General features: G+C 41.1%; 1 protein-coding gene across 1 annotated transcript in view; it reads right to left on the bottom strand.

The window, feature by feature from the left end:
• The window catches only part of CLASP1 (cytoplasmic linker associated protein 1), a 273,539-nt gene extending 262,319 nt beyond the window's left edge, over positions 1 to 11,220 (bottom strand). The window contains exon 1 of the mRNA XM_055087270.1: positions 11,202 to 11,220. The gene's annotated coding sequence lies outside the window, so the exon portion shown is untranslated. The remainder of the gene's footprint in view (positions 1 to 11,201) is intronic.
• Positions 11,221 to 12,650: the final 1,430 nt, after the last annotated feature.

Here is a 12,650-nt window from a genome sequence, read left to right on the forward strand (position 1 = left end):
GGGCGGCGGGGCCCGTGAGCCCTGGCCACTGGGCCTGCGCGTCCGGAGCCTGTGCCCCGCAACGGGAGAGGCCACAACAGAGGGAGGCCCGCATACCACAAAAAAAAAAAAAAAAAATAGGAAAGAGAGAGAAGAAAAAGGGTAACATAAACCATTGGAGGAAACTAGGTGAATGGTGAAGAGAAACTCTCTGTACTATTTTTGCCTCTTCTTGTGAATCTATAATTATGCCAAAATGAAAAGAGGAAAAAAGTGAAAAGATGTACATGATGTGGACAGGCTCTTGGTCCTAGTTTCCTAAAGTTCCTTAAATACCTAATGTGCCAGCCAATCTGTCAACGAATTCCAGGTCCACTGGGGAGGGAAAGACAAGTGAAGGATCTATTCCAACAGTACATCAAGGTACTTTCCTGGAAGATTAGCTACTTTTCTGATGACTCCTTAGTAGACAGAGAAAAAGGAAAGACTACAACGATGAAATAAACATAAGGTCACCCCTGGGTAAAGCTCTGTCTTAGGCGTGCACTGCCATGAAAACACATGCTCTGCTACTGTCTCTCACGCCCAAATCGTTTCCCTTGCTTCTGTTCCTTGCTCCAGAAAGATTCAGACTGAAGACGCAGAACCTGATGGACTGGAAACACTGAAAACACAACTTCACATACGGCTTCCTACCTATCCACCATTCAACCAGATTTCAAGCATATAGACTTTAAATCTGTACTCTACTAAGCTTACACGTAACAGCTAGGGAAATTTTCCTATATTTATCAGATCAACTATAACAGAACACTGCTATTACTACAATAGCCTTTTTACATTCATATTTTATGGATTCAAGAAAAAAAATCCAAAAGAAAAGCACAAAAGGAGATCTGTGCCTTGCCTATATCAGTATGTACGGAACTGTACATACAGATGCTCGATTTCCAAACTGAGTTGTGACTACCTCAATATTTTTCCAACACTGACTTATTCCTACTCATTACTAACATGGTTTTCTTTAAAATGCCTAAAAACCTAACTCTAGTCCTACTTTTAAACAAAAAAAAATCACTTAAGAATGTAATTGAGGACGTCCCTGGTGGCACAGTGGTTAAGAATCCACCTGCCAACACAGGGGACACAGGTTCGAGCCCTGGTCTAGGAAGATCCCACACGCCACGGAGCAACTAAGCCCGTGTGCCACACTAGTGAGTCTGCACTCTAAAGCCCGCGAGCCACAACTACTGAGCCCGCGTGCCACAACTACTGATGCCCACGCACCTAGAGCCTGTGCTCCACAACAAGAGAAGTCACCGCAATGAGAAGCCCATGCACTGCAACGAAGAACGGCCAGCCCCCGCTCACCGCAACTAGAGTAAGCCCGCGTGCAGCAACAAAGACCCAACGCAGCCAAAAATTAATTAATTAATTAATTTTTTAAAAAAGAATGTAATTGAATATAATCAAATACATATTTTAATACACTGCTGATGAGAATAAAATTCGTAACTATCTAGGGCAATTTGGAAACCTCTATCAATAACCTTTAAATATGTCTTGATCCAACAGGTCCAAATCTAAGAATTCATCTAAGGAAATAATTTGTTAAGTATTCTAAAATGTATATATCAAGTTGTTCACTGCAGCTGTTCGTGAAAAAGACTTTTTAATGAAAATAAATGTTCAAGAACAGGAAATTCGGAAAGAAATTACAGTACATCCAAACAATAGCATACCACTCAATCACTGAAAACCAAAGTAAAAATGTGTTCTTATTGCCCTGGAAAAATATCTACAATCAGTTTAATGAAAAAAGTAAACTAGAAAACTCCATGTTTCTGATGTCCTTTTTGTTTGTGAAATAAAAAGTAGTCACTTATATTCTTGGTACATAGAAAAAGTATGGAAAGAAACATATCAAAGCATTAACACTCTATTTTCTACAATGAAAATGTACTATTTATATAATTTTTAAAAATACATGTTAAACCCAGAAATAAACCCACACACCTATAGTTAATTAATCTTCGACAAAAGAGGTAAGAATATACAGTGGAGAAAAGACAGTCTCTTCAGCAAGTGGTGCTGGGGAAGCTGGACAGCCACATGTAAATCAATGAAGTTAGAACACTCTCTCACACCATACACACAAACTAAAAACGGATTAGAGACTTAAATGTAAGACATGACATCATAAAACTCCTAGAAGAGAACATGGCAAAACGTTTTCTGACATAAATCGTAGCAGTGTTTTCTTAGGTCAGGCTTCCAAGACAACAGAAATAAAAACAAGAATAAACAAATGGGACCTAATCAAACTTACAAGCTTTTGCACAGCAAAGGAAACCATAAACAAAAAGAAGAGACAACCTACAGAATGCGAGGAAATATCTGCAAACAATACGACCAAAAAGGGGTTAATATCCAAAATATACAAACAGCTCTTACAACTCAATAATAAAAAAACAAACAACCCAATCAAAAAACAGCCAGAAGACCTAAAGAGACATTTCTCCAAAGAAGACATAAAGATGGCCAATGGGCACATGAAAAGCTGCTCAATATCGCTAATTATTAGAGAAATGCAAATCAGAACTACAATGAGGTATCACCTCACACCGGTCAGAATGACCATCATCAAAAAGTCTACAAATAGGGCTTCCCTGGTGGCGCAGTGGTTGAGAGCCCGCCTGCCGATGCAGGGGACATGGGTTCATGCCCGGTCCGGGAAAATCCCACGTGCCGCGGAGCGGCTGGGCCCGTGAGCCGTGGCCGCTGAGCCTGCGCGTCCGGAGCCTGTGCCCCGCAACGGGAGAGGCCGCAACAGTGAGAGGCTCGCGTACCACAAAAAAAAAAAAAAAAAAAAAGGCTACAAATAATAAATGCTGGAGAGGATGTGGAGAAAACAGAACCCTCTTACAGTGCTGCTGGAAATGTAAACTGGTGCAGCCACTGTGGAAAACAGTATGGACGTTCCTTAAAAAACTAAAAATAGAGTTAACCATATGATCCAGCAATCCCACTCCTGGGCATATACCCAGAAAAGACAAAAACTCTAATTTGAAAAGATACATGCACCCCAATGTTCACAGCAGCACTGTTTACAATAGCCAAGGCGTGGAAGCAACCTAAATGTCCATCGACAGATGAATGGATATGTGGTACATATATACAATGAAATACTACTCAGCCGAAAAAAGAATGAAATAATGCCATTTGCAGCAACATGGATGTACCTAGACATTCTCATACTAATTGAAGTAAGTCAGCCAAAGAAAGACAAATATCATGATATCACTTATATGTGGAATCTAAAACATGACACAAATGAACTTACTTACAAAACAGAAACAGACTCACAGACATAGAAAGCAAACTTACGGTTACCAAAGGGGAAAGGGGGTGGGGGAGGGATGAATTAGGAGTTTGGGGTTAACAGATACACACTACTATATATAAAATAAACAATAAGGACCTACTGTATAGCACAGGGAACTATATTAAATAGCCTGTAATAAACCATAATGAAAAGAATATGAAAAATATATGTGTAACTGTATCACTTTGCTGTACACCAGAAACTAACACAACACTGTAAATCAACTAGACTTCAATAAAAAATTTTAAAAGAAAAAAAAAATGTTAAAAATAACAGTGTATAACTGACTCACTTTGTTATAAAGCAGAAACACACCACTGTAAAGCAATTATACTCCAATAAAGATGTTAAAAAAATAAAAAATAACAGTGGTCCTAACAGAGCAATGCCGCCAGCCTGCACCGCACAGGTTATCTGGAAGACCAGAGTCAAGAAGCTAGAAGCAGCAGCTGCCTCTGGGAATGGGATGTGGAAGAATGATAAAAAGGGTGGAGGAAGGCTTACATTTCACTCTCTATCCCTGGGCACCTTTTAAACTTTTTTAACCATGTACATACAGTATCTAGTCAAAGGAAATACACATTTCAAAACATTAAGATGCTCATATTCTTTCTAGTATGAGCATATTGCGTCCAATAAATACCAGAAGGTTATTTGTAAAGTCAAAAAGAACCGTAATCCTGAAGCCACAGACATCATCAGTTACTACAAAGAACTGAAAAACATTTAAAAAGCTAGTTATTCAGCAAATTGTCCATCTCTAGTATACTCATCTCTAGCAGGCAGCACTGGTCACACCTATAGGGAAGCAAAGTGTATTTCTGAAGCTCTTCCAGCCATGGAGTTCCTGCAAAATCAAAGACAGGCAAAAAACAAAAACACACAAGTAATGAGAAGAAAAGTGCTCAATTAGTTTTTGATCACTGAACTACAGCCATGTTTTAATTCAAAAATAACACAAGACAGTCATACACGTCTACAAAATTACTTTTAGGTCATACGCTTTTATAAAATTACATTTTTAAGTGTACTAACTATAGGATTCTCTTATCGCTGGCCGGGTTTTGTTAAAACCTCTAAGATGAGTAATTCGGCAATATCTCTCAAAATTTTCATGACACATACATTCAACCCAAAATGTCGACTTACAGGAATTCATTCATACACACGCAAAATAAATTATTATAGGATTATTCTTTATAGCATAGTTTTATAAATGCAAAAGACTGGAAAAAACTAAATGTTCCTTAGTAGAGGGCTGGGTAAATTATGGTATGCCATACAACGGCATACTATTCAGCCAGACTCTTCATTTTCAAAAAACTATGAAGAAGCCTTTAATGTATTGATACTGACATAGACTGATTTCCAAGATATATTAAGTAAAAACAATAAAAGCAAAAGGCATGGGCTTCCCTGGTGGCGCAGTGGTTGAGAGTCCGCCTGCCGATGCAGGGGACACGGGTTCGCGCCCCGGTCCGGGAAGATCCCACATGCCGCAGAGCGGCCGGGCCCGTGAGCCATGGCCGCTGGGCCTGCGCGTCCGGAGCCTGTGCCCCGCAACGGGAGAGGCCACAACAGTGAGAGGCCCACGTACCGCAAAAAAAAAAAAAAAAAATTTAATGCATTCAACTAGCAGTTCTATCTCTCCTTTCTAGGTAACTTAAACAAGATGAAAGGAACCTTCAGGCCCACAAGAATACCCCTGAGGTATGCTTTAAAAAATTTTTTACAGCCAATAATGCATGTAATAAGCTTGTGACTACAATAAAAATTACATAAGTTTAATAATGCCATAACTATCCATATGCAATCTCAATAGCAACCAATTTCCCAAAAGCATAATGTCTAACCCCACCCCCAAAATTCCAAAACGGAATGAATGATCAGTTGATGATTCCAGTAAAATAGAAGAGTCCGGATTTTATTAAGACCCAGGGTTCTCTGTGAGAGGTTACTTTCAGCCTTCTCCCAGCTAGGGTGCTTTCTTGGCCACTTCACAACATTAGACCGTGGGGTTAACATGGCCAAGAGTCAGGCCCCTTGTCCCCTGTCACAAGCTCGGTCTCCAGCCAACATAGCTCTCTCACAAATGGAAGGCAACAGCTAGGCCCCAGAGTGTACAGCCAGGGGGCTGTGGACCTGTTCAGGGCTTCACATCCTTCCGATGAAAACAGGAAGGGACACCTCCTTCCCCACTGCCAGGTGAGAAGCCCTTCCCGCCTCAGCCTTCCACACTGCCCTCAGCTCACTCACCAGGGGACTCCTTGCTTGTCCCGCCTCCCTGGGGGCAGAGCTCTCTGGGAACAAGGCTGACAGCCCTGCTCTCTGTCCTCAGGCACAACAGTCAAGTCTGTTGAAGATTCTCATCAGAGTACGTGGTGCATATTCTCTACTAATTACCCAGATACACCCCCGAAAAACTCTCTCATTTTAACAGCAGTGGTTTCCCTTAAGGGCTTTCAGCGTTTGGGGTCCATTTCTCATGAACACCTATGTGCGCACTTTCTGTGTCCCCTCCGGTCACCCACGCCACCCCAAAACAGATCTAGCGAGCAGATGACTATAACGTGTGCTTCATCTTCCAGGGCTTGGTCACGCTTTCATGGTTCCACAAAACCATTACTACACAATTTGGCTAAATACTGTTACACTGTCTAAACAAATGCTTCTGTGGCAATTTCCGAAATCTACTCCAAATTCTGAAGCGAATGAGAGTAAGAAAAGCTTTTCCCATCGTGTTCCCTTTATAAACGCAGTCACAGGCCACAGGCAATGGCTACCAACAGGCGAGTTCAATCAGCAACAGGCTGAAGCAGCACCCCGTCAGCCTGCATCACGAGCGTGGCAGGAGAGCATTTCTTCTGAAAGGGCCACCCTCCTCAGAATGGGATCCTATGTCTGGAGGGTGATCTATTAAGTGATAAAAATACTTCTTAAAGTCAAACTTGTTAGACAAAGATATAGCCTTAGATTTAGATACATACCAGGCCCAAATTCTCCATAAATAAGGCCAGAGGTAGCAAAAGAAAATAGCATCTCTCCTTCCCACCTGCCCCCCTCCCAGATGAATAACCAGTACCTCATGATAAGTGTTTATAACAAGATGCTAAGGAATACCTACTTAGGAGTCAAAACCTACTGGAAAACAAAACGCCAAAGGCCAACCTTTAAAATGAGCCTTCCCCTCCCTGATATCTGGATGGCAGATTACAAAATGGACTCCCAAGGGAGGTCTGATCACTTAGGACAAGTAACATTAGACCCTACTGAACACTAAAGAGTGTGATGGAGGGAAATCTGATAATACGGACCCAGAGAGAAAGATCAGATACTTGTCCACCAGTTAACTTTTCAGATTTCTAGGCAAAAGAAGATTTTCTAATGATACTTAATTCTCTTGTTAGAAAAGTAATATACACTCCTTGTATACAAATTCAAAATAATTTTTGAAATTAAAAGCATTTGTCGGGACTTCCCTGGTGGCGCAGGGGTTAAGAATCCGTCTGCCAATGCCGCGGACATGGGTTCGAGCCCTGGTCTGGGAAGATCCCACATGCCGCGGAGCAACTAAGCCCATGCACGACAACTACTGAGCCTGTGCTCTAGAGCCTGCGAGCCACAACTACTGAGCCCGCGTGCTACAACTACTGCGGCCCCCCGCGCTCTAGAGCCTGTGCTCTGCAACAATGAGAAGCCACCACAGTGAGAAGGCCGCGCGCTGCAACGAAGAGTAGCCCCCGCTCGCCGCAACTAGAGAAAGCCCGCGCGCAGCAAAGAAGACCCAACGCAGCCAAAAATAAATAAATAAATTTATTTTTAAAAAAAGAGCATCTGTCAAAAATGAAAAGGCAGGGTCCAGATATACAAAATCACACCTAAAATGAGTAAAATTCCCAATTTAAAACGCATCATAATCTTAAATAACAAGTTAAAAATGTTTTAATCATCCATGAAATGAACACCGTATTATGCAGCCTAACTGACATTTATCCATATAGCTAATGTCACATACAAAAAAATTCCTAAGGCATTTGAAAGGCCCAATACTATTATTAATCCCCACATTTGGGAAAATGACTTAAAAGGACCTGAACTTAAAATCTTAAAGAACTTTATAATATACTGATTATTATTCTTTTAAGAATAATTTTCTGGGAATTCCCTGGCAGTCCAGTAGTTAAGACTTTGGCCCTTTCACTGCCGTGGGCCCTGGCTCCGTCCCTGGTTGGGGAACTAAGATCCCACAAGCTGTGTGGTACAGCCCCACCTGCCCCCCAAAAAAGAATAATTTTCTGCAATTACCCAAATATATTCACAAAGATCTATGTTTAGCTTCACAATTCAGTCAATAAAAGTTAAGCACATCGCTTACACAGTACTGGACTGGGCACTAGAGTGAATGGGGGAGAAAAGAAGGTTGGAAATTGGAAAACAGAGATATATCGTCTACTCTGAAGGTCCTTATAATCTACATGGTAACACAGGAGACTTAAAAGTAACTATACAAAATCTAAAGAAAGGGAACTCACATTTACTAAGTGTATCTTACACGTCAAGTAGCAAAGCTGCAATACACATGCAACATCCACCAATCCTGTCTCCAGGGAAGAAAACAAGGCAGGGTGGGAGGGTGTTGAGGTTGAGGAGGGCAGGTGGTGAAGTCAAAAACCCAAAGCAAAACATAAGCGCCAACTGAGTGACACAGAAGATAAGTACAGTCGTCATTAGTCTTCCACAAATGGTGCTGGGACAACTGGACATCCACATGCAAAACAACGAAGTTAGAGCCCTATCTCACACTATTTATACAAACTAACTCAAAATGGGTCAACAACCTCAATGGAAGAGCTAGATGTGTAAAACTCTAAGAAGAAAACACGAGAGTAAATTGCCAAGACCTTAGATTTGGCAATAGATCCTTAGATATGACACTAAAAGCATAAACAGCAAAAGAAAAAATGCATTAATTGGACTTCATCAAAATTAAAAACTTTTGTGCAGCAAAGAACATACGTTATCAAGAAAGTGAAAAGACAACCTATAGAATGAATGGGAGAAAATATCTGCAAATCATATATCTGATAAGAGTTTAATATTCAGAATATGTAAGAACTCCTAAAACTCAAAAACAAAAAGACACACAATCCAATTTAAAAATGGGCAAAGGGGCTTCCCTGGTGGCGCAGTGGTTGAGAGTCCACCTGCCAATGCAGGGGACACAGGTTCGTGTCCCAGTCCGGGAAGATCCCACATGCCGCGGAGCCGCTAGGCCCATGAGCCATGGCCGCTGAGCCTGCGCGTCCAGAGCCTGTGCTCCGCAACGGGAGAGGCCACAACAGTGAGAGGCCCACGTACCGCAAAATTTTTTTAAAAATGGGCAAAGGACAACAACAAGGTCCTACTGTATTGCATAGGGAACTATATTCAATATCTTGTGAGCCATGGCCGCTGAGCCTGCGCGTCCAGAGCCTGTGCTCCGCAACGGGAGAGGCCACAACAGTGAGAGGCCCACGTACCGCAAAATTTTTTTAAAAATGGGCAAAGGACAACAACAAGGTCCTACTGTATTGCATAGGGAACTATATTCAATATCTTGTAATAAGCGATAATGGAAAAGAATATGAAAATATATATATATGTATAACTGAATCACTTTGCTGTATACCAGAAACTAACACAACGTTGTAAATTAACTATACTTCAATCTAAAAAAATAAAATGGGCAAAGGACTTGCACAGATACATGGATATTTCTCCAAAGAAGATATACAAATAGCCAAGGAGAACAAGAAAAGATGCTCAACATCTTAGTCATTAGGGAAATGCAAATCAAAACCACAGTGAGATACTACTTCACATCTACTCAGATGGCTATAATTTTAAAAAACAAAAACAAAGAGAAGATAACAAGTGTTGACAAGGATGTGGAGAAACTGAAACCCTTGTACGATGCTGTTGGGAATGTAAAAATGTACAGCCACTGTGGAAAAAGTATGGCAGTTCCTCAAAAAGCTAAACATGGAATTACCACATGATCCAGTAATTCTACTCCTAGGTATATACCTAGAATTGAAAAAAAGACTCAAACAGAAATTTGTAAACCAACATACATTACAGCATTAGTCACAATAGTCAGAAAGTGGAAACAACGCAAGTTCCATCAGCAGATAAAGGATAAATAAAATGTACAATATCCATACAACAGAATATTATTCAGCAATTTAAAAGGAATAACATTCTGACACAGGCTACAACATAAATGAACCTTGAAAACATTACGTTAAGTGAAATAAACCAGTCGTAAAAGGACATATATTATTCCATTTCTATGAAATATCTAGAATAGGCAAATTCATAGAACTAGAAGATTAGAAGTTACCAGGGGCTGAGGAAGAGGGATGAACAGGGATTTACCGCCTAATAATTACAGAGTTCCTGTCTGGGGTGATGGGAAAGAGTTGGAAGCAGATTGTGGTGACTGTTACCCAATGTGAATGTCATTAATGCCACTGAATTATATACTTTAAAATGGTTACAATGGCGTATTTTATATTATATATATTTTACTACAATAAAAAGAAAAAAAAAAACAGTTTCTATAAAGTCTTTAGGAGTCTGGACTGCCCAAGGGTAGATTTCAAATCAGGGACTCAAATCCAAAATGGACTGTAGGTCCCCAGATCTGACTAACCCTCATGGAAACCTTAGTGGGAAACTTGCATTTCTACATCCTTCCTGACCAGTGAAGAGGCCTCTCCAGATGCTGCCGGGTGCTGGAAGCAGACTTTCCCCCAAGGCAGCCCAGTGACCTTCCATGCAGGAAGAATAACCTGTGCTGGAAAAAAACAGAGATAAGTGGAAAGGAAGCTGAAGAATCCAAGAGCCAAACTCTGCTACTCTGCAGCTGTGTGACCATGGACACATTACTCAAGTGCTCTAACTAAGCTTCAGCTTCCTCTCGTTATGAAATGAAAACAGCATCTACCTTTAAATGTTGACCTAAGACCTGACAAAAGTACTCCTACAGCACCCAGCCTAGTGCCTGGCAGATGGTGGGTGTTCAGTCTATTATGGCTGTTGCTATTGGGACGAGAGGTCTGTTTGTCACCCCAGAGGCAACCAAAGGCTGAGCAGGACATGGCTTGGATCTGGAGAATTCTATGACTTAACCAGAACTTAAATAAAACGCAGACTTCAGAGAAGGAGCTGTTTCTATGCAGTTCAAACTCTTAGAAAGACTGGCTTATTGTTCACAGAATGAACCCAGCTACTCCACGTTAGGAAGGGCGTGGCTACACAATTCACTCTCTCTGTACAACAGGCCTCTGTTCACAACAGAGCCCTGCCTTTACCAGCAGGAGAGACGTGCTCTGTGGAGGAGCGGAGCAGGAAATCAGCTAGGAGGTGGACCTGAGGCAGCTCTCCAACGTTGGGTGGCCTCAGAATCACTTGGGAAATCTGTTAGACACAGATGCCTCACCCCCACCGCCAGACACTCTGATTACTAAATATTTCAGGCAGGGCCCTTGAGCACAACTGTGTAAAGAAACAGTTGAAAAGGGAAGGCACGGAGATGTTACAAGACTACCTTCTGATGTTGGCAAACAGACCAGTCTGCCCCACAAAGTAAAACCTGCGTTTTCCTCCATACCTGTAGAAAACGCACTAGCTTTTGCAATGCAGTGGGATCACCTGCAGGCGATTTCCAATTCAACCTGCATGTTCTGCACCTCTCACAGGAACAAAAAGAACAAAAAAAAATGACTTAAATCATATTACCAGAAGTTGGTAAAATTTTTGTCAAACACCGTTAAATTGCTTAGGAAATTATTACCTTGTTCAACTTTTTGGTCAGCAATCAGGCAATATGTATCAAAAGTCACCCAATATTCTCATTTCTTAAAATTGATCTGAAGGAAACAACACAAAAGCGGCAAACTACATGCAAAAAAAAAAAAAAAAAAAGGCCACCGTTGTAGTATATATAATACCAAAAAAAATAAAAGATAACGTGCCTGTCAAGGATCCCAGTTTACCAAAATTTCCCATATCAACTCAAATACGACAAAGCTATTAAAAATTTAAACAATGTGTATTATGTCGCTACACGGAAACTATTCAAAAAACACGCAAGACCTAAAATTACTTACTAAAAAGCATGGACATGTGGACAGCTTTAAAGAGTGATGCATTAAACAAAAACCTTGTGGGGGGGATGGGTGAAGGGCATCAAAAGGTACAAACTTCCAGTTATAAATAAATAAGTCCTGGGGTTATAATGCACAGCATGATGACCACAGTTAATAGTACTGCGCTGCATATTTGAAAGGTGCTAAGAGAGTAGATCTTTGAAGTTCTCATCACAAGGAAAAAATTCTATAACTCTGTAGGGTGATGGATCTTGACTTACTGTGGTGATGACTTCACAATACACAAAAATACTGAATCATTACGTTGCAAACCTGGGAACTAATATACTGTTGTATGTCAATTCTACCTCAATAAATACAAAAAAAGGGACTTCCCTGGTGAACTGTGGTTAAGAATCCGCCTGCCAATGCAGGGGACACGGGTTCGAGCCCTGGTCCAGGAGGATCCCACATGCCACGGAGCAACTAAGCCTGTGCACCGCAACTACTGAGCCTGCGCTCTAGAGCCCGTGCACCACAACTACTGAGCATGCGCTCTAGAGCCCACAAGCCACAACTACTGAAGCCCGCGCACCTAGAGCCCGTGCTCCGCAACAAGAGAAGCTACCGCAGTGAGAAGCCCGTGCAGCACAACGAAGAGTAGCCCCCACTCTCTCGCTGCAGCTAGAGAAAAGTCCACGCGCAGCAACAAAGACCCAACGCAACCAAAAGTATAAAATAAAAAAAAAATTTAATTTTTAAAAAAGCGAGTCACATGAATGTTTAAAAATAAATAAATAAATACCAAAAAAAGTCTTTGGATAAAAAGAAAAGACAAGACCTTGTGTTAGGACAGCTTGGCATGGGTTTTCCCCCTCTGGCTTCTCAACTTTTTGTATTATTGCCGTATCGCTGTAATAGGACTCTTAAGTAAATTTAACTGATTCTGCTTGGAAAGTTAACTGGACAACCATTCTAGAGAGCTGGAAAGTGGATTCACTGACCTCAGCCATCCTGAACGAAGATAAACACACCCAAATGTGCCATGGTAACAAGATGGCCACGAGGCCAGTTCTAGGCTTTTTTTCAGAAAAAGATAAATCTTAACAGATATGGTAACTATTTTTTTATTTGAATTTTATTTTATTTTTTAC

This window comes from Physeter macrocephalus, chromosome 2 (genome assembly GCF_002837175.3).
Source record: "Physeter macrocephalus isolate SW-GA chromosome 2, ASM283717v5, whole genome shotgun sequence".
In the NCBI taxonomy this organism is placed as follows: Eukaryota; Metazoa; Chordata; class Mammalia; order Artiodactyla; family Physeteridae; genus Physeter; species Physeter macrocephalus.